This window comes from Mesocricetus auratus, unplaced genomic scaffold (assembly GCF_017639785.1).
Source record: "Mesocricetus auratus isolate SY011 unplaced genomic scaffold, BCM_Maur_2.0 Super-Scaffold_100026, whole genome shotgun sequence".
Taxonomy (NCBI): Eukaryota; Metazoa; Chordata; class Mammalia; order Rodentia; family Cricetidae; genus Mesocricetus; species Mesocricetus auratus.
This window is the reverse complement of record NW_024429207.1, coordinates 16,037,296-16,060,848: the sequence shown is the minus strand read 5'-3', so window position 1 is coordinate 16,060,848 and position 23,553 is coordinate 16,037,296. Positions and strand designations below refer to the sequence as shown.

Here is a 23,553-nt window from a genome sequence, read left to right as displayed (position 1 = left end):
CTAGATATCATGAGAATATGTCAGAGCTTGGAACTTGTGCATACTAGCCAGCTGGGCTTTGTTTAAAATTTAACGCCTTCAAATATTTCACTGAAAGAAACCCAAGATATTTTTTTTAAATAATACATGCCAAGAAGTCACATTTTTATTGGTTCATCTGTGTGCCCTGTGAAACATCCTTCATGTTTTTAACCACAGTCGGTCTCCACAGTCCCCTACCCAATTGCTCCATAACATCAAGGGGGGTTTTAGTTTTTGTTAAGTTCAGCATTCATGGGCAACACATTTAGCCAAACTTGAATAAGTTAGAAGGAAAGTAATAACAATAACAAAGCACTATGTTCCCAATTCATTTCCTCTCCAGGAGTAGCCAGCATACAGTTTAATAGAGGAACAGTTATAACAATTTGTGCACTTAGTGGGAGCGGCAGCCGGGGTGTGTGTGTGTGTGTGTGTGTGTGTGTGTGTGTGTGTGTGTGCTATTCAACCACATTTCTACCTCCTTTATTCTCACTGAAAAATCATGAATGTTACAGCCAGACAGGAATTAGGCAGTTGAGGGAGAGAAAAGTGAAGGAGAAATGCATCCCATAATATCTAACTGTAATTCTTTGGTCAAGCAATACTTTGGTAAAATATCTGAAATTCAGTAATGTTTCTTATAGAGAAATCTGGAGCATTTGAAATGCACGCATTTGCCTTCAACTTCACCGTGACTTTTCTTCCAATATCCTCTTAATGTTTCTCGGTCCCTTTGCTACCCGTGTTAGTCCTCACAGGAACATGTGCCCATGGGCATGCACCCAATCCCAGCCCGCATTCCTCCCTCCAGTGTCTCCGTCACCCTCCTTTCTCTGGCACTTCAGGTCGTGGAGCAGCTGTTTAACTTCATATTCTGAAAAAGCGTAATAAATCAGGGTACCCAGCCTACACCACTGGTAGCAACACTGGAGTGTCAGAGTCCCAGATCACAAATGCCTGGACCTGTGCTGTGAAGTACCTCTCTGAAAGCATGCAGACAGCTGCAGAACGGAGCGAGGAAATTTGTGTAATTAGCAAAGCAGGCACAGATAGGATTTTTGGCTTTAGATTCGAATTCCACTCCATGACTCCAAGGTGGAAAGTGTTTTGTGATCTTCCCATGTGGGGTTGGTTTCCCTCATGGGCCCCTTAATCAAATACCAGTGCCGTGGCATGAGCCCAAAGACTGTAAGGGGTGGGAGCAGAAACTCCTCACGTGTGCATCCCTTCAAGCTATGGTTCCACAGCTCTCACGAAGCCACAGAAACTCCAGAGTGAACTCTGCCATGGGAGCCGCTGGGCATTCCATGCAGTCCACTCTCGAGGCAGTGATGCTGGCTAGTTACTTAAGAGACTCAAGAACTGCTCACATTTCTGATGCCATGGTGTTGGCCTGCTTATAAGATGGCCAGACTGCCGCATGTTCTGACTTTCAGGTCTTTCAGTGGGTGGAAAAGGGACTCAGTTGGCTGACTGTGCTCTGTGTCTCAACACGAAGTCTAAGAACTCCCTTGCTTGAGGCACCAACTCATCCAACACCCCCCTCTTTTGTTTACTTATTATGCAACCTAAGGGTGTAGTGCCTCAATTATAAACCCAGACAGGGGCTTTCCTTCCTACACCCCGACTCTCTATCATATAATAACTTTCTTGGGTGAGCTGGCACCCATCCTGTACAACAGACCCCACACACGCACACATCCCGTCTTCTCAGTGACATCCAGGGCGATGCGTGCCTCCCATGGAACCCCAAGGGGCGTGTGTTCATCCATACACAGGGCTTGCAAAGTTCTCCCATCTGGTGTGTGAATCTGAAGGACAAATGGCATGAAAGAAGAAAGGAAGGGATGAAGGAGGGAGTGGAAGCCACCCCCTCCAAAAAGGCAGATAGGCAATCGCAACACCATAATGCTAACTTTAAGCCATAAACCTTTGAGTCATAAAGAATCACTATGATGCATGGACCGAATGCCTTTTGACTCAGAGTGTTCCAGTACCTGTCCCAGCTTGATTTAAAGCCTTGAAATGTTTCTCATCATCTCCATGTGGTGTTCTGGGTGCTGCCACCCTGGAATGCTGGGCGGACCTGTCTCCAGCTCGTCTCACCTGAGAGGGTGAGGACGCCTTGTAGACTCCTCCCTGCATTCTCTCCCCTCACCTCTCTCATCAGTTAGACATTCAGAATGGATGACTTGAAACCAGAGAAAGCTCAACTCTGTTAGAATAGAGGATTTTTCGTCTGGGGGAAAAAGAGCAATCGTAGGTTAACTGGCATCAGCATCTTTTAATGTTTTATGAAACCACTATCTGAAAGAGTGGTGGATCTGGGGTGTTGGGTGGGGGAAACGGGCCCTATACAAAAGGTTATCCTACATGTATCCTTATCTAGCCTAACGTCTGTCTGACTATCTGTGCTAAGCTGGATGATTACTGAAATGTTGGCACAGTGGTCTGTCATGACAGTAAAGCCAAGAATTCCAAGAGCAGTTCCGAATGGAGCAGGGTCAGGTAGAACTTGTAGTCCCTGCGACCCTTTCCCCAAAGAATCAACACCTTGTTCTTGATTCTCATCGTACCCCACCATTCCCACCCTTGCAATTCTTGCTTGCACTTGACTGGATTATGTGGCCATGTTTCATATGGAAACATTTCATATCCCTTAGTAAGCTCCTGCCGGTGGATATTGACTGAGCTGTAATAACACACATATCAGCACGTGCTTCTTAACCCGGGGGATGGGCCCCATGTTGGGAGCCTCGAGCTTCTTATAAAAGATCCATAAATCAATACCAATTACATTTATAGATGGAAGGAAACACATATCTCACTTAGATGTTTGCATTGTTATTAATACACGTGTAGGGGCCCTTCGATGAAGAAGGCACACATTGCCTTCAAGGCGTATAAAGTTTACAACAACTTTTTAGTACCATGTTTCAACAAATATGGATAGTAAAAATATAGGTATGGTCCTGTGGGAGTTTAATAATGTTTCTGGCTTAAATAATTTATGTCTAAGAGACTAGAAATGGCTGCTAGAGTGACATGACATGAAGAGCTTTGGTCAAACTAACACTGCAATGTTTGTAATGGAACAACTTCATACATAACAGAAATAATAAGGACTTCAGGAGAAGATACACAAGTCAATGGCTCAGGCAGAGGAGCTGAAGCAATTTTGAAACTTGAAGAATATCTAAGTAAAAGCAGTCACTGAGTAGTGGGGACTATAGTTTTAAACAGTCCGGTTGTTATCAAATTGTTTGTCCTTGCAGGAGCTCACGTATGAGACTGATCCCTGTACCTTCCCTGAGTCTGACTCTGGCGAGTTTACAGAGACAAATTCGAGAAGGTTGACAGACAGCTGAATAGCTGGTGATTTTAGGACAGGCTCCTATAAGACAGCAACACTTGGCAACCGAAGTTCAAACCGGAACATCACCAAAAAAGTTTAATCCATACATTTATAATGTATTTTACATGTTTTCAGCTAACATCAAATTGTTCCAGTGAATCACGTAATTAGCCAACCAAACATATGAAAAAAAAAAAAAAAAACACGACTGACATGGTATTAGCCGCCACTTCTGAGACCTTCCAGAAAGCACCGAGGACCAACAGACACTTGTGGAGGTGTATGAGAATCTCCGCATAGTAGGTCTGCCAGTCTATGAGAATCTAGGATCAAACGTTAAGTCAGCTGGATCAACCATGAGCCAGTAAGAAGACTATCAAGATGGCTCTGCCCGGTAGGTATGGGGTAGGGTGGGAGGGACAAGCAGTGATGTGTTATTGTGTGTGATTTAGTGGGAAGCAGAGGAGGAGATGTGCACCCCCCTTTTAGATCAAGGTGTCAGTTGGGAGAGAGCCAGCAGGGTCATGACAGTGTGTATAGCTCAGTGTATCCAGATCACATCTATCACTTAAGCAAGTTGGGCTGCTATTGGGTAATATGAGTGATCTCTTCCTGTGGCTTACTGGTGTATTTCTGACGTTCCTTTTGGAAGTTAAGTTCCTGTGGCACAGATTCCCAGCAGAACTCATTCAGTTGAAGACAGCAACATAGGCTCATGGATATCCAGCAGTGTGTGACTTAGTTGAAAACTAAAAATTACCCTCATAGAGATGGCAAGGGGAAGACAGTCCTACTTCTCAGCCAGGAGAAAGCTCTTAGCTATTTTCAGAATTATCTTTCAACCCAAAGGCATCTCCTCAGAGTTTTAGTGTGTGTTATGCTCCCAAAGTAATCTGTTGGACTGACCAGGGTCGAAATTGTTTATATGTTTTAATAATGTGCTAGAATAGTCTGCAGCTATAGGAGTGGGAGAACTTTAGCCACTCAAGTGACGGTATTATAGGTCTGTGCTGCCTCATCCAGTTGACTTCTCTTATAGTACAGCTGCCAAATACAATGGCATTTAAGTTACAGATACACTGAAAATAAGTTTTAAGTATTAATTATGTGTGATTAAGAATATAGTCAGAGTAAAGGAAAAAAACACTTTACTGTGTATCTGGAATTCAAATTAACTGGGTATTCTGTATTTATACCTTAGGCTTAAGTGCTAACGTTGAAAATAAAAATAAGTAAATGAGAGAAAGACAGGCCTTATAATTCAGAGTGGGGAGAAGGAGGAATGTGAAAGGCTTACACAACGCCAACTGAAAGGATGCACAGGTGATATATGGGCTGAGAAGCCATCTTTCTGCATTTCCAAATACATTCTGACTTTCTCATCCAACGTGCCAACCCTGAGCCGTCAGCAGACAGCGAGTGGTCTCTGCCTGCATGCTCCATTGCCAACTCTAAGGAAACGCTGTTAGTGGGGAAGGTGGAAACATGACTAGGCTCCTGTTTACCACGGCTTTTTTGAGAGGAAGATTTGGCCCAGCATCTAGAGACCTTCCCCAGCTCCCTGTCCCTGACGAGCATAACCAGAAGAGTAAAAGCTCTGCACGCAACATTACCCTCTGCAGCAGTTTGTATTCTATTTCCTCGACCTGGACTGGTCATGGTTGACTCAGTCTTGCGGCCTTGCTAGAAATACGTGATTTTCTTCAGTCCGTTACCTTACGTACTAGTGTTTGCAATGCCTCTCTGGGTCATGCCACTTAGAGGGTAGAGGATTCCAAAAATGCAAACGCATAATGTGTGTGGGGGGGGGAATTGTAATCTAGGTGCACTGGTATCTCTCCCTTTAGTGGTACAGTCCGATATTGTGTCACTCACACACCATTGGTTGGGGCCATTCCTTAAAGACTGTGAGAAAGGGAACCATCAGTACTGGGGGAACCCGAATTTCTGTATCCCAGACAACATGGCACAAAACGACCACCTCTACCATCACTTCTGCCACCAAACATACCAACCAAACATAACATGAAACGAAGCAAAACCAAACTCTTGACTAAATTCACCCTTCCTTCCCATTTTTCCTTTACATCTCGAAATCAGTCACGAGCCCAGAATCCCAGCATCTTTTTGCCCCTCTAGCTAATGCTGGACTTATGAGTCCTAGAATATCCCGCATCCCTTTGCAGGGAACCTTCCAGCATCCCCACTATACGAAAGGATGAAATGAGACCATTTAAAATGCTGAACTTTCTCCCCGCCGCAAACGTATTTCCGACCATAGCTTTTGTGATTTAAAATCCTTCATACCAAGCCCAGCTGTCAGGGATGAAGAAGATCCAGGTGAGGCCCGACAGGTGCGCCCAGAAGGCTCCTGGGAGCTGGCTACCTGGCGATGTGGTGAGAGGGAGGAGAGAAGCGTGTAGGTGGCAGGCTATGAAGCCGCTTCGATAATGAAAATGAACCAGGTGGAGGCGTTTGGCTATCTCCTCTCTGGGAAAGCCAGCTCTGACAAACGAAATGGATTCTGAGTGGATAAGAAAATGGTTGGGAAGGAGCAGGATTCTCCAACCAGAGGAAACAAACAAAAGGCCTCGCCAAGTGGAAAGCCTCCTGGCATCTGAGGGTAAACAGTCAATAGGAGGATAATGCCGAGAAAACGGTTACAAAGAGGCTAAGTGGGTAAAACGCCACAAAGGGCAGCGGAGTAGACTTTGCCAAACCCCCCCCCTTTTGTCTTGACATTTCCTATGTCCTTAAGTCTAATTGGGCAAGACCTTTCCTGAAAGGTTGCAAAGGAATTTAATCCTCATAGGAGGGATTTGGGGGGCTCTTTAGTAAGAGATTCTGGTTGCGGAGCGTTCCATACATGCTGTGTGTGCCCCGAACGCCATGGATTTAGCTGAGGCCCTTTATACCCAGTTCCCCAAGGACTATGGATTATAGCTGAATGGCTTCTCAGTGGGGAAACCCGGGGTATTTTTATCTTCCAGTCTCCCTGTGGCTGACTGAGGATGCCTGGAATCAGAAGAGAGATCCTTAGGATGTCAAGATTTTACCTAGCAGGGAACCAGCAGGACAGACACATCATGAATTTCTTGGTTGTGAGCCCAGCCTTTAGTGGCTGAGCAATCTCTCCAGCCCTAAACATGAGTTTCTAACAGCAGTTGTCATTGGACCGGTGGTGGCTTACTTACCTCTAGGAAAGTCCCTTGAAATAGTGTTAGTGTGACCTTCACAGTTCTGTATGGATTATAGTAGGCATAAGTAATTCTAGTTGGAAAGTATAGCTTTCACCAAACTGTGCTTTAAAATAAAATAAATAAAAATCAATTAGTTTTAGGTTACTCAAGCCAAACACTGAGGCCTCCTGTAACCAACGGTGCTCCTAGGGTACTATTTACATTACGTACTTAGTCTGTGATTTTATTTTCTTGTAAATACAACTCTTCATTTTTCTTTTCTTCATGTTTTAAGGGAAATTACAGTTTCAAAAGGAAAGAATCAGGCTAGAGACAATGTCAGATCCGGCCTCTTCAAACCACAGTGCTGCCTCTGATAACCCTACCATAGTGTTACCTCACATGCTGTGTGTGTGGGGGGGCAGGGGTTGTTTCTTTCTTTAGTTTAATCATTGGCTATTTGAGACACACTAAGTAGTAGGCAGCTCAGCTTGACATCAGGCTCCTCAGGGCTGGGATTAGAAGTGTGAGCTGTGGCCTTCAGCTATGCTACCTGCACTCCCTCATCTTTCTGTGAGGTTACAAGTAAGACATAAGATCCCTATTTGTTCCAGTTTGGACCAGCAAGTAGGCCTTAGATTAGAATGGCTTCGAGCTAAAGCACTTATGGCTTCTAAATTTTAATATCAGGAGTGGTCAATGGCATTTCCCTAGATGAAGTTCTCAGAGCTCTGGGCCCAATCTAGAACCTACCCTTCAGTTCACTGGACCATCATGGGTCAGAAAAGGAAGCCCAAGAGGCTGTTTTAAATAGTTTTTTACCTTCAGCAGTAAGTGGATGCTATTTCCATTTTTCCTGTTGTGACATAAACGAGACAAGTTCCAGAAATTGGTTTTCATGCTTAAAATACACAGATTAATCGCCAGGCTATCGCTGCCAATCAGGAAAGGGAGGGGAAGGGACAGGAATTGCAAAGCAAGGAAAAGACCCCAGTCTCCTTTGTCTTTTGTCCTGAAGTGGAAATAAACTGTCTCTAGCCCAGATAGCCTCCTTTTGATCTTCTTCAGTGGAGAGGCACAGATAAACAATGGCTTGTTTCACATTTGCTCTTAGAATTCTAACTCAAGTGCCTACCAAAGCCTTCCTGAATGGGCATTTCTTCTGTCAGAGAGGCACATGGCTGACCTTCTCCTTGGTCATCTATCTGCTTCCCACTGCAGCCCAAAATCCCCACAGCCCTCAGGAAATGAACTCAAGAGACTTGGAGTTCTGGTCTTCCTGAGGGTGACCCTGTGGTTATGGTGGTTGACAGGAGAGTCTAATTTATTATCATAACGTTAAGGGAAGTGCCTACTCCTGTATGCAGCATAGAGGTCATGGATATAGGAAATGGGGTTTAGAATTTTCTGTGAAGTTTATCATTCATCTACAAATAGTACAGACACGTATATCTTCATCTTCATTGTATTGGGAATCAGGGAATGCTGAGGCATGGCACTGGGAAACCCAGGGGTTTTACTGCTATGGAGCCCAAGGTTAGGACTTAGCCACACTTCCTGAGTTTGTTTGTTTGTTTGTTTCTCACAGATAAATCAAATATGCTTCATGAACTCACTAGTTTCCTAATGCTTATATCTCAGAACTAGAAAAAGGCGGTGAATTGTAATATGTTTTGCTTTGGAGTATGATTATACAGAGATTTAAATCTTAGCTTTGTCATTGAATTATCCATGGGAACTTGGGGGAAAATAATCCTTTAAAAGATAGATTTTGTAAAAACAAGGAAATAATTCTTGTGTGGTATCTCCTATATTCCTACTTTTTAAAAAAGTACTAACAGCTAATACGCAGAAAATATCTTGGAACAATGCCTGGTTTGTAGGAGAAATTCAATAAAGAATGTGTGGGACATGTGCCTGTGGATTTAGGGTTCGGGTAAATTCCAGGGCCCCATAACTTAGGTTGTAGCTTTGTCCAAATGCGAATTTTTGAAAGATCAATTTCTCAGTCTGAAAAATGAAGATGTCCTAAATTGAGATTTTATTTTTCATCCCATTAATGTTCTCTTATCATCACATTCCTGAGAGGATTAAACACATTTTTATGGTTCACGTTTGATGAGGGGAGCATGCCAAAAACAGGCCCAGTCACTGCAAAGAGAATTCACCAATAGCTATCTGTAGCAATTAGGGATGTGAGGAAGTTATGTGACCTGAGAATGAGCTAGAAGTGGGCATGCATTACTCATTCCACAAGGCCACCCCACAGTGTGTCTGTGGAGGTGACAGAGTGAGTGAGCTAACACAGTTCTAATGCTGAAGGAACACCACCACTAGCTGGAGATGGTCTCAGTCTGTGGGTTACTTTTACGATCTTATCCTTCAAATATTGCTTGAAATAATTAAAATTCAGAGGAAACCCTTCATAACTAAGGGTCCCATGATCAGAAAGACAACTAATTTTAGGGTTATTGAAGTTTTTTTTTCTTTAGAAACAATCATTTTATATATCAATCCCTCCATTCCCTATCCCTTCTGCCTTCCCATGCCCCCTACCAACCCCCTCAACCCTACCCCCACCGGCTCCCCAAGGATGGTGAGGCCTTCCATGGGGGATCATCAAAGTCTGTCACATCATTTGACAGAGGGCCTAGGCCTTCCTCCATGTATCTGGGCTGAAATAGTATTCCTTCATAGAAAATGGGCTCCCAAAGTTCATTTGTGCACTAGGGATAAGTACTGGTTCACTGTTAGAGGTCCCATAGACTGCCCAGGCCTCCTAACTGACACCCACATTCAGAGGGTTTGGTTCAGTTCAATGCTGGTTCCCCAGATTTACAACTGGGAGCCGTGTGCTCTCACTTGGTCAGGTCAGCTGGTTCTGTAGGTTTCTCCAGCATGGTCTTGACTCCTTTGCTCATCTCCCCTCCCTCTCTGCAACTGGATTCCAGGAGTATGGCTCAGTGCTTAGCTGTGGGTGCCTGCTTCTGCTTCCATCAGCTACTGGATGAAGGCTCTAGGATGCCAATTAAGGTAGTCATCAATCTCATTAAAAGGGAAGGGCATCAACAGTGGCCGCTCCAATACCAGAATCTAGGGACTCCACACCAGCAAACCTCGAATATCCCATCACAGATGAAGCAGAAGAGAAAGACCTTGATAACAACTTTATGAGGATGTTAGAGATCCTCAAAGAGGAAACAGAAAATCCCTTAAAGAAATGGAAGAAAAAACAAACAAAAAATTACAGGAAATAGAAAAACTTGGTAAACAATCAGGAACTAACAGATGTTAATATAACCAATAGAATACAAGAGATGGAAGAGAGAATCTCAGGTGCTGAAGACTCACTAGAAGAAACAGAGTCATCAACCAAAGAAAATCTTAAGTGCAACAAATCCCCAACACAAAATATACAGGAAATAGGAGACACCATGAAAAGGCCAAACCTAAGAATATTAGCTTTAGAGAAAGGCAAAGAAATACAGCTCAGGTGTACAGAAAATATATTTAACAAAATCATAGAAGAAAACTTTAGCAATCTAAAGAAAGACATGCCTATGAAAGTACAAGAAACTTACAGAACACCAAGTAGACTGGACCAGAATAAAAAGGTCTCCTCACCACATAATAATCAAAACACCAAATTTATAGAAAAATATTAAGAGGAACAAAGGAAAAAGTCCAAGTAACATATAAAGGCAGACCTATCAGAATTACACTGACTCCTCAGTGGAAACTCTGAAAGCCAGGAGGTCCTGGATAGATATTCTACCAACACTAAGAGACCACAGATGCCAGCAAAGCTTTCAATCACTATAGATGGAGAAAACAAGATATTCCATGACAAAACCAGATTTAAACAATACATATCCACTAGTCCAGCCCTACAGAAAGTACTGGAAGGAAAACTCCAACCCAAAGAAGTTAACTAAACTCACAATAACATGGGCAATAGATAACCCCACTTTATCAAATGCCAAAAGAAAAAAAGCAGGGGGGGGGGGGATCCACATACAACACCACCACCAAAACCAAATCCAAAACAAACAAGAATTAACAATCAATGATCATTAATATCCCTCAATATCAATGATCTTATTGAAAGGTTTTAATTTCTCTTGTTTACTCTCAATCAGATAATTCTGTGGATAGCTAGCTCAGATGTTGAAGCTGGGTGAGAGGGGGGAGAAGGTAAATTGAGGGAGTTTATCAAACATTTGAAATTCCTGTGGTACAAGAGAGAAAAAGAAAATACCGTTTCCTTAAGTTATATTGAGTCTGGAAAGAAACAATAAAATAAAATGACCAACAAACAAGGAAATAAAGTGCCTAATAAAATGCCAGGGATTTTGTTTGTTTGTTCATTTGTTTTTTGAGACAGTGTTTCTCTGTGTCGGCCTGGCTGTCTTAGAGCTCGCTCTGTAGACCAGGTTGGCCTTGAACTCACATAGATCTGCTTGCCTCTGTCTCCCCAGTACTGGGATTAAAGGCGTGTGCTGCCATCACTGCTCGGCTAAATAAATATTCTCTCTCTCTTTCTGAGACAGGGTCTCTCCGTTTAACAGTCCTAGCTTTCCTGGAGCTTGCTTTGTAGATGAGGCTGGCCTTGAACTCACAGAGATCCTCTTTCCTCTGCCTCCTGAATGCTGGGATGAAAGGTGTGTGCCACCTGCCTCCCCCCCCCCCAGCAACTTTTAATTTAGAATTTAGTAAAACTTTTAGGGATGGTTTGACGTACACCATTTAGGCACAACTGATCTACATTGATTTTTTTTGTTCATTTGTGTGTTTTGTTTTGCTTTTAGGTACAGTCTTACCGTGTAGTAGGTCTTCCCTACTCCTTATGTAGACCTGACTGGTTGGCCTGGAATTCACAGAGATCAGCCTGCCTCTCCCTCCTGAGTGCTAGGATTTAAAAGTGTGCATTGACATGCTAGGTCTTACACTGATTCTTATTTTTTTAGTCACAGGACTTGTGTGTGTGTGTGTGTGTGTGTGTGTGTGTGTCAAGTGTGCATGCACTCCTGTGAGCACATGTGGAGGCCAAAGAACTTGAGTGTTTTCCTCTACTGTTTTCTGTATTGCCTTCACTAGGGGTCTCTCACTGAATCCAGAACTCTGTTTTTTAGGCTGGCTGGCCAGCCAGTGAGTTCTCTGAATCTCCCTGTCTCCAAGATGGCCCAATGCTAGAGTCACAGATGTGCAAATTCATGCTCAGCTTTTGGGAAGGAGGCTGGAGATTTGAATTCTGGTCCTCAGACTGGCAGGGCAAGGCTCTTATTTATTGGGCCATCTTTCCAGCTCCAAAACATGTCTAATAGATGGGAAGTGAGCAGGGATTGCAAAGTTGCTTGAGCTCCCGAAAGTCCCCTACTTCCTTTCAAATGTAGGTTACTCCATAAGAAAGCCGATGTCAAACAAGCGATACTAAAACACTTTGCCGAGGGTATAGCTAAAGATGATAATGGAACCCGCTATCCTACTCCATGTGAAGACTTGTAGGGAAGGGAGGGGATGTTTCTTTCTGAAGTGAATTCCACAGGAAAAGGCAGCAGTAGCTCTGGGAGCAAGCAGGCTAACATCAGGAGAGAGTTCAGGCATAGTGTTTGGTTCCAGAGCTCAGCCTAAGAAGATCACTATGTCTCCACACTATCACACCCATGAAAAAAGCTGACCCTAACAACAACAACAACCCCCATTGAATAAGGATTATGCTTCATCTATATGGCGCCATCCTTTGGGGAATATTGCATTTTATAGGTATCATTTGGGGGTAGCCGTTTTTATAAGTAATTTATAGAGCCTGAGGAGTTACAGTGGTAATTATTTTAGGAGTTAAGTTCCAGCCCTGCAAGGGTGCCTACACAAACTGTTCGGTAACAGACATGCAGCCTGCCTCACAGATCTTTGATGGGTGTAGCCAGCTTCGTCTTCATTACCAAAAAAACTCACTGGTAGGAAAACCACCGGTAGTGGTTCTCAACCTGTGGGTCGCATCCCTTTGGGTGTCAAAAAATCCTTTCACCGGGGTTGCCTAAGACCATTGGAAAACACAGATATTCACATTATTGTTCACAACAGTAGCAAAAGTACAGATATGAAGTAGCCATGCAAATAATCTTATGGTTGGGGTCACTACAACCTGAGGAACTGCATTAAAGGGTCACAGCATTAGGAAGGTTGAGAACTGCTGCTTTAGTGTAACAGAAACCCATCGAGGAAACACAACAGTCCTTGTAGAGGCTGGCATGTTGCAGATACAAGGCAGCAGGGGTTGAGCTGCACACCACAGCCCACTGACTCCTCACATTCGCTTCTTTCTGGGGAGGTAAAAGTGGGTTTCCAGGGGCTGTTGTGACAGTAGAACAGAGCAAGTTCTAGAATTAGATCTATGAATTTAGATGCAGTCTTGGAACACAGGAACCCTGCAATAATTACTAATATAATTCCTCCTCATAGATGCCACATGTAGACTTAGCGCCTCTTAGAGACCTTGGAGCTCTCATGTGGTCAGTGGCAGGCTTGGGAGCTCAACTTGACAGAATCGGTCCTTCAGGAATATGTGCTGTGTTTTGCCCAAACTTCCTGCCTCTCTGCTCGGTCCCTTTTAACATCCCCAACAGGGTTTCATTGTGTACCCGGTCTGGCCTCGACCTCTTACCCACCTCAGCCTCCCTGAGTGTTGACCTTACAGCCTAAACGGACTTCTGATGTAGCTTCATATGGTTGTCTCTATTTCAAGTACAAACACTGTAGTTCCATTCCTCCATGGCATAGCTGTTCAAATAGGAATTTACTGAGGTGCCCAATCTGAAGGGAGCGTGGGGATCAAGTTGCAGGACATTCCAGAGCCCGAAAGATTCATTGTCACTCTAGATTACCCTTGTCTTGAACTTCTCACGTCTCATTAATTTCTGCTGCACCTCTAACTTTCCAAAAATAAGTATTGCATTTTTGATTTCAGAACCTCACTGGATAAGTGACAGGTCATCAAGCTGTATAGGATGTTATTTTGCATATGTTTAATGACATTTCTTCCAGGCACAGAAAGTCCCAAATTCAGAGTGAACATGCATTTTCTTAAATTAGCATATTTTTTCAAAGATGCCCTGTGGAATTGTATCGAGTATCTTCCTAGAGCACACACTGGAGTCCTATTTTTATGAAACTTGGCTTTTTGCAAATGATTGGCACACACTGTCTTTTGGATTCTCTTGGCTCCCTCAGTGTCCACATTGGATAGAGTTTCAAACTCTTCATTTTTCCCTTTGTAGAACAAGTCAATTACTTAACTTTTAATTCCGAGCATTTATTATTATTATTACCATTTAACATCCATTTACTTTTTTGTGTGCTGTGTAATGTGGGTGTGCAGATGAACACCATGTGTGCAAGTGGGAATCAGAGGGCAACTTGCTGGGCTCCGTTTTCTTCTACCACGTGATTTCCTGGGATTGAACTCAAGCCTTCCGGGCTGGTGGATGCCTTTACCTACTGAGCCATCATTTGACTTTGGAACTTCTTCACAAACTAATGATGTTTCTTTTCCTTTACTTTTACCCTTCCCCCTCCTCAGATGTTGGGTTAAGATACCATTAGGAAGTTTAGTGAATATAAAGTATTTACATACGAGACGATGAATTTACAATGAATTAAGAGTTGTAATGAATTTTTATTAATTTAGTGAGTCTATCCTAAGCTGGCCTCTAATTCCCAAAGTTCCTGTCTCAGTCTCCCAAGTGTAGGGTTCGTAGACATTCGATGCCATCCTCAGCTAGGTAGTGAGTTCAAAGCCAGATTGGTATACACAAACCTTTTCTCAAAAACAAAACAATAACCAAAACAAACTAACTAACAACAGAAAGAGAAGACTTTTATGAACGTGGTACTCTCTTGCCTCATGCCTTACTTCCCTATGTTCTTATATAAAAGGCTCTCACACTGGAGTTGCGGGTAGAAAACAGTTACTCCTTGCGGGAGAACGTGTGGGGAACAAAGCACATGCAGCATTGATGGTGAGGACTGCCCACTAGTTTGTAACCTACAGCCCCAGAGTGCCAGCATTCCGATTCCCTTTTCTCTTTTGCATTTCACACACTAATGTAACCGCGAACATTGCTGGGTCTTGGGCTGGGAATCATGTGGTGGTTAAAACTCATCTTTGGGCACAATGAAGTGGAGAGTTAGAGTGGAACCACTTTGGTTTTATTATCTGCTGAGCCATTTCAAGTCAAAATGAACTCACTCTTTCTCTAACTCCTTCCCTTTATGCTGAAAATTTGAGCTAATTGCAAAAGAAAGAAAGGAGGCGACACAAATTGAGATTTCAGACAGTGCAGAATAATTAGGATGATAGTATACATGTAGATTTTTGCTTTATATACACTAAATGAACTAAAATAATTACTTATTTTATTAAACTAGTTCTTGGTCAATTCAATATCCACATAGAAAAAACTTCTTGATGTCAACCTTACATTATAAATTAGAAAAAATGTAAATTATGCATCTCTTAGGGAAGAAGAATTTCCTCTCCACCTGGTAATGAGAAAAGACTCGTGCACAATTCAGAGGCAATCCTCAGAAGAACTAATGGGGAAATAAGAAGAAAAGGTGTTCTATGCCAACTCCTGTTCATCAAAGGATAGCATCAAAAGATGGGAGAGATCCTTGACAATGCATATGTCTGAAGATACAAAGAACACCTACAAATGAGTGGGAGAAAGGCAGACAGTCCTCTACACCCTTACTGTAATGGCTAAAATGAAGCAAGTGAGAAATGGGCTAGGTAGACAGCAAATAACTGTCACACATTACAAAAATAAAAGCATATTTTTCCCCCAGAAAACACGTTCAGTGGACTGCTACAGCAGCACTGTTTGAAAGAGTCCAAGCAGAAAATACAAATGCATATCAAAAGATGACTGATATATAAATTGTAGGAGCTGGATAGATTGCCCAGCAGTTAAGAGCCCTGGCTGCTTGAGGGCCTGGGTATAATTCCCAGCACCTACATGGTGCCTCCCAACTTTCTATGGCTACAGTTTTAGAGGAACCAATACCCTCTTCTGTCCTCTGGGTGTATCACATGCATGTGGCACACTTTTCACACACACAGCAAAATACTCATACATATATAATGTAGGTAAGCAAATCTTATCAAAATACAAGCTGTAGTAAAGCAATACAATAGAATGCACTACTGAACACTGAGAACAGGCACTCTACTACTTTTTCCAGGTGGGTGTGTCTCATGCTCACACTCTTCAGTGAGGGAAGTCAGCCACAAATGGTGTGATTATATTTAGGCAAAATCAAAACGAATCTCTACTACTATAGATACCAGACATTATGGGAATAGGGGTTTAGTTTAGTGGAAGAATGAATGTATTTGGTCATTGGTTCAGCCCCCACCACCACTATTAAACAAAGAACCTAACTTTGGAGGTGAGCTGGTGTTAACTGGGAGATGACTGGTGTTAAACTGGGACACATGAGGGTCTTGCACAGAGCTGCTAACATTTGTTCCACAAAATAGGTTCTGATTGAACAGGCATGTTGAGTTTTAGGAAATGGATCAAGTCACATATGTGCTTTTCTAGACACTAATATTATCCTTGTTAACCAGAAGACAATTACTTGGCATTCATGCGTAATTTGGTGTGACTCACTTAAAACGAACATAACCTAGGCTTTGTGATACTGTGAATTACTGATTATTAGAGCCAGCCCAAGGTGTGAAGTTCTACAAATTTGTGTTGAATTCATGTGTTTTATTAATATTAGCAATCTGTATGCTTAACAAATATATATTTGCTTTATATTACTTTCTTACTTTTTGAATTCATATTTTAAGGCTTCTACTACTAAAGGATTATGTCAGCTGGGTGGTGGTGTATGCCTCTAATCCCAGTACTCGGAAGGCAGAGGCTAGTGGATCTCCAAGTTTGAGGCCAGCGTGAACTACAGAGTGAGTTCTAAGACAGCCAGGGATACATAGAGAAACCCTGTCTCACTCCCACCCCATCAAAGGATTGTATCCATTTTGAAGTCTACTGTCTTAGTAACTTTTCTATTGCTGTAATAAGACACCACGACTAAGGAAACTTAAAGAAGAAAAAGTTTATTTGGGGCATACAGCTTCAGAGGGCAAGAGTCCATGGCCACCATGGTGGGAACATGGCATCATGGCAGGCAGGCATGATGCTGGGGAAGTAGCTGAGAGCTTACATCTTGATATACAAGCACAAGGCACATAGAGAACTAACTTGGAATAACATGGGTTTTGGAAACCTCAAAGCCTACCTCAGTAACACATCTCCTCCAACAAGGCACCCTCTCTTAATCCTTCCCAAATTGTACCACCAGCTGGTGACCAAGTATTCAAATATATGAACTTAGAGGGGTCATTCTTACTCAAGCCGCCATCTAACCTATTGTCTTTAATTCATCAAAACTCGGATTTTGCTGTTCATACCTTATATTTCTGTTGAAGTGTCAACTCAATTACTAACGTTTACTGTGTATCAATTTAAAGTTTTTTTAAATTGTGTGTATATGTGTGTCTGTGCGTGTGTTTGTACATATGAGTGCCCACAGAGGCCAGAAGAGGATGTTGGATTCCCCTGACTTAGAATCTCAGGCAGTTGTGTGCTCCTGATGTGGGTGCTGGGAACCAAACTAGGGTCCACTGCAAGAGCAGCACACACTCTAAACTGCGGCTCTATTTTAAATATCTTTTTTTATTAAGTAGATTCCTAGCCCACGATGGGAAGCATCTGTTGGGTGTCCCAGAACACAGTGGTGCATTTGATATCTTTAGTACTGTAAGTTTTTAACCTTCTTCAGTCTCAAATCCCCAAATACCAAGTCTGTTACATCACATTAAAATATTCATAATAAAATTTCAACAAATTATGTATTACGATAAACAAATACCTCTCACAGGTTCTTTTGATTTTTTGTTCCGCTTTTAACTAATTTATTTATTATTATCATGCATGTGTAGGGAGGGGGCATGTGAGCAGTGGCACAGTGGGAAGGTCAGAGAATAACTCTAGAGAATTAATTCTCTCCTTCTACTTTTACATGAGTTGTGGGGATCAGGCCAGGCTTGTACCTGCTGAGTACAAGAGCTTTTACCTGCTGAGCTCTCTCTCTGGCCCTTTAAAATATTTTTTTTACATAGATTCTTAATAACTGCTAGAGGGTATTGATGAACAGAGCTTGTGTTACTTACGTCAGTTGTGTTCTTGATGGCCCATTTAAGAAACTCAGAAACAGATGCCAAAAGTTGGTAGGTGATTCCAGTAAAGCATTCCTGATAAAATCGGCAGATCATTCATTTTATCGATCCAATTGTCTCAACAAGTTATGACTAACTTAAGAATGCCATTGTCTATTGAATCAGGGATGGAAGTCGAGTTTAGCACACCCACAGATACACAACATAGGACGAGATTCGTTTTCCTCTTTGAGCATGCTTCGACCACGTGTGAGAGGTCATGCTTTTTCATATGGCAGGGGCACAGAGTTTAGACAGCCTCAGGACATCTAAGAAATAAGGATTAAAATAAAAGACAAGGAGCTGACCCGAGGAAGGTTTGGTAGGATGCACTTCAGTTGATTCATTTTGGAAATTGTCTGCTTACTCTCCAAATGATGTTAAGAAGTATACATACAAAGATTTACCTATTAATTAAAGATCTGTCCATCCGTCCATCCATCCATCCATCCATCCATTTACCCACCCACCTACACACCCACCCATTCATCCATTCATCCAGTATTTATTCCCAAAACATGACCTAGCTAAAAGGAAAATTCTTTGATTTATTTCACATAAAAAGAGCCAGAAGAAGTGGTCTATTAATTTTGACAGAGAGCCCTTATTCTCATCTCTCTTCCTTTACATAATGTCTCCTATAGAATTCTTTAGTTGAAATGATAGTCATATGTAAAACTTTTTCTTTAATAGCTGGTGGAAAATTATCATCATGCACTTTGCTTAATTTTACAGGAGAAATGTCACTGAACTAAATTAGAATATTTTTTTTAAAAATAATGAAAGCTTGGCCTTAGTTTAGGATTATCCCACTAGTGCTTATAACTTAAATTAACCTGCTTCTATTAATCTACAATTAATAGGCTTCCATCCCTGATTCAATAGACAATGGCATTCTTAAGTTAGTCATAACTTGTTGAGACAATTGGATCGATAAAATGAATGATCTACTTACGTGGACTTTTACCTTTCCTTCATTCTATATGTCTAGCTCTCTTATTCTGTGTCTCCTTGGCATCTCTCTAGTGTAATTCATGCACCTAGATTCACCTTCCTCTCTCTCCCCAGAAATGCTGCCTATCTTTCTTGCCTAGCTATTGGCCATTAAGCTCTTTATTACACCAATCACAGGAACATATCTTCACACAGTGTACAAATATCCCACATTTCCCCCTTTTTGTCTAAATAAAAAGGAAAGGTTTTAACTCTAGCATACTAAAATTAGAACTTTTCAAATGACTACTAAAGATTAACCAAAGAAATGTTTTGCTGCCTATCAGAGACTTTTTAAATTGTTCTTTAGAATGAATAGAGTCTTTGAATGATTGCAGTTTAAGATGTAAGAGTCTTTTTTTTTTGGTTTTTTGAGACAGGGTTTCTTTGTTGCTTTGGAGGCTGTCCTGGAACTAGTTCTTGTAGACCAGGCTGGCCTTGAACTCACAGAGATTTGCCTGCCTCTGCCTCCTGAGTGCTGGGACTAAAGGCGTGCACCACCACGCCTGGCTCAAGATGTAAGAGTCTTAATCGGCCTTCAGGATTAAAAGTGAAGAAGTCACCTTTAATTGTGGAGGCTTCTGGTTTTGCAGGCACATCATGTGTTTTGTAGGTCAAGGTCCCAGGACTGTCTACAAAGCTATATAGCTGAGGCTGGCTACCTAAATACAATCTTTTCTAAATGGACTCTGCAGCCAAGGGGCCTCATAGCATAGAGAAGACCTACAGTGGTTAACTATTATACATCTGAGCCCCAAACTAAGCACTTCAAGGAACCACTGTAAAAACTGAAATGATTCAATTTTGGCAACAGCTTTCACTTAAAGATGGCAAGTTGATGTTAAATTTCCTAACACGAATACTTTAGAACAGGCTACTTAATCAAATTCCTCTCTTTCTTCTTTATTCATCATAAACCTCATCTCAGTCCTCAACTGGCCTGAATTACAGGGCAATGACCCAGCCTCCCAATAAGAACCCGGTACCTGAGCTAGCTTGTTGGAGCCCACTCCCTATGGTGGATGCCATGCTCAGTTTAATTCATGGGAGAGGTGCCTGGCCCTGCCCCAGTCTATTGTGCCAGACATTGTTGACTCCTCATGGAAGCCCTTATTGGTGAGGAGGAGTGGACTGAGGATTGGATAGGGAGGAGGCGAGGGGGTGGCAGGAGGAGGTATGGGAGGGAGAACTGTGGTTGGAAAGCAAAATGAAAAAAATGGCAAAAAAAGAGAATCTCATTAAAACCAAAGTGATTACATGAGTAGTTCATTTGCTCCATGAAAGTGTGTGAACCCAAACTTCTGATATAAAACTTAAAAATGTTAAAATTTTGGGGCTGGAGAGATGGCTCAGAGGTTAAGAGCACTGACTGCTCTTCCAGAGGTCCTGAGTTCAATTCCTAGCAACCACATGGTGGCTCACAACCATCTACAATTCAATCTGGTATCCTCTTCTGACATGTAGGCAGAACACTGTATATGTGATAAATAAATAAATCTCTTTTTTTTTTAAAAGGATGCCTAAAAATTCATATTTATTGTCTAGAATACCTACTTTTTAGTTGTTTTATGATGATAATTTATCACCTGATATTGTTGCTGGGAGAAATTTAACTCATATTCAGATTTATCAGTGATTGCAGACCTGTTTTGGCTAGGACTTATGTCCAGTCTTCACTTTCATCAACAAAGTGATGCTATCCTGTCTTCAGCTCTCCTTAGTCATGTCCCCAGGTTGTTCTTAACCTCCTTCACGTATCCATGACAACAAAAACAAGAACTAGGTTCCACCCCAGCTGCCCAGTTCAAAACCCACCAACTTGGCTCTCCATCTCTTAGGTCATCCAATTTTCTTTCTCTGAAATCCTCGTCATAGCATAAACTCCCTATCTGGAATTCCGGTCTCTGCTCAGATACTGCAATCCACCTACATGCTTCTTTTTTTTTTAATTTTTTTTGTAAAAATTCTTGAAAGTCTATACTGACTGCCTTCAAATTTATTTCCTTCTTGTCTCTTTGAACCCACCTCGAACTGTTGCAGCTTCTGTTTCTCTAACAGAAATTGCTCACCTGGAAGTAATTGTGGACTCTCATTAGCAGACCAGTCCTGGGCTCCCAGGCTCTCTTGACTGCTCAGCATTCTTTGGTAAGTGACTCACTTTCTATCCTCCTTAGAATCATCTTTTTCTTTCTTTTTCTCCTGGATTGCACACCCCAGCATCTTCCTGGCTTTCCCCTTACCTCACTGTAGTCTCTTGTTCCATTCTTCCATCCCCCAACTTCAAGTCAGATGCCCTTGGGCTCAGACACCTTTGACATCTCTTCTAATTAAACCCTCCCTTTGATGAGCTCATCCAGTGTTATGGTTTTACAACCATCCATACGGTAACGAATCCCACTTTTATATCTCTAGCCTAAACTTCTCCCCTGAATTCTAGACCAGATTACCCAACTACACATACACTTAGATGTCTAATAGGTATTTAAAACTTAATTACTGAAACAACAATAAACTCCGGATCTCCTTCTCAAAACCTGCTTCTTCCTTAGTTTTTATTGTCTTGATTCCTAGCAACACTGGCACCATTCTGCTTATTCTCCTTCTAATCTAATCCCTCTTGCCTTCTCTTATGGCTCACACACCCCTCATCAGCCAGGCTTGTTGGTTTGGCCTTCAGATCAGCTCTACAACTGGCTCCTTTCTCACCATCTCCAGCGACATCAGCCTGGTGCAGGCTGGGATCATCTCTTGCCTGGATTACTCTAATAGCTTCCTGGTTTCACTGATCACTCTTGTCCCTCTTGAGTCTGTTACTGATTTGACAGTCTAACCCATGGCTGACTTTTGGTTTTGCTAGTGAGTGAAATCCGAAGTCCTAACAGTACCCTGCCATTTCCTTTCTTGTGTTATCTCACTCACCTTTTCTCCTGAGACCCTTTCCTTGGTCTCTCATGTCCACATTGGCCCCCTTGATGTTTCTAAAAAAAGAACCTTGGAAGGCCACCCATACTCACAGCACTTGGGAGGCTGAAGTAGATAGACCTAGAGTTCAAGGACTGCAGGCTACAAAATGAGTGAGACACTAGTCTGGGCTGTAAAAGGAGGCACAGTTTCAAAACAAACAAATAAACAAGCACAGACAAGAGACTTCCTATGTCAAGGTCATTGCACCTTCTGCTTCTATTCCTGGGAAGCTCGCAGCCCAGAAAGCTTCAAAGATACTGCCTGTCCTGGTTTAATTCCTCTCAGTGTGACAAAAATACCCCAACAAAGAACAGTTTATGGGGGAAAAGGGTTTATTTCGCTTTTTGAGTCTAGGTTATTGTCCACAGTGTGGCAGGGGTTCACAAGGACAAGAGTTTGAAGCAGTTAATCATTAGATCCACAAGTCAAGGGCAAAGAGAGACGATGCATGAATGCTTGCTTCCCTGCTTGGTGCTTTTTTGGGATCAACTTAGTTTCCCCACTCTTAAGTAGTTCAAGATCCCCTGTTTAGGGAATGGTCCTACCCACAGTGGGCTAGGTCTTCCCTCACCAATGAATTTAGCTAAGACAATCCTCCACAGCCATTGGCCATCAGGTCAACACAAGGTAGACAGTTCCTCCAGGTGAGTCTAGGTTGTGTCAAGCTGACCAGTAAGTAACCATGATACTATCTTACTGTCACAGCTCAACTGGTGCATTCTCAGCAGCGCCCATTATCTTTCTACAAACCCTTTCCTCCTTTGCTCTTCCTCTCATAGTATTTCTAACCTTCCAACTTAATAACGACATGAAATGTATAATTGACTCACTCATTTTCTGTTGTTTGCTCGTTATGGGAGAATGCACACTCCCATCATTAGCAGGCATTTCTCTGCTCCGTGATTGATGCTTTCCTGGAGCATATGAATGTTTGGCACACAACAGGTGCTTAATAAACATCTGTTTAAAGAAAGGGCCTTTTAAACATCTCTTTTTCTTGTTCTTATATTCTTACTGCACTGCAAGTCCCTTTGGAGCACAGGTCTGTTACATTCATCTTCAGAATTCAGTGAGGTATCTGGCAAAGTATAGGCGGTTATGAATGTTTGCCGACATAAACTCTTGGAGAAAAATACTCCATGATCCTTTGAGAGTGTTCCAAGATGAGCAGAAGCAGGGCAGAGGGTTAAATAGATGTCATAGCAAGAGGAAAACAGCTCCAAACTAAACACCTACTGAATTTTGCATGATATGAACATGTTGGTAGAATTTGGAAACACGGAGAACTCTCGAGTGCTTTCTATCAAGAGAGCAGGAATATGGAAAGGAGTCAGAAATCACCTGGGAATATCTGAAGCATGCAACACTGTGACCTCTTCAAGGGAGCCACTATGTGGTGGATTTTTAATGTGACTCCTTTGTGCTTGCCTGGCCTGCAATTCTCTGGCTCTAACCCTCAGAGTTGTGTTGCCCTGGGTGGCATCACTCTCTGATATAAAAAGGCAGCCACTCAAGTTCATGATGTGTTTTTTTTTTCTCTTACTCTCCTTCCCACCTCTTCTTTCAGTGTAATGGAAAAATACCTTTCAAACTGAGTAGCTGTTCTGTGAGTTTTGACTTTTACACAGATTCTAGGGTTGTTGTTTTAAGACGATCTGAGTATTAAAGCCAATTTTAAATGACTCAACTAGCTATTTAAAAAGGGTTTGTTTCGTTTGTTTCGTTTTTGTTCTAAGACAGAGTTTTGCTTTCTA

At 42.2% G+C, this 23,553-nt stretch overlaps 1 protein-coding gene and 1 long non-coding RNA gene across 5 annotated transcripts in view; one reads left to right on the top strand and one right to left on the bottom strand.

The window, feature by feature from the left end:
• Positions 1-23,553, bottom strand: part of Dlc1 (DLC1 Rho GTPase activating protein) — a 359,377-nt gene that overhangs the window by 65,257 nt on the left and 270,567 nt on the right. The window lies entirely within an intron of this gene.
• On the top strand, positions 2,051-5,019 carry LOC121134183. Its single transcript, XR_005871225.1, has 3 exons — positions 2,051-2,135; positions 3,512-3,770; positions 4,578-5,019. It is a non-coding gene; the product is annotated as an uncharacterized LOC121134183 (long non-coding RNA).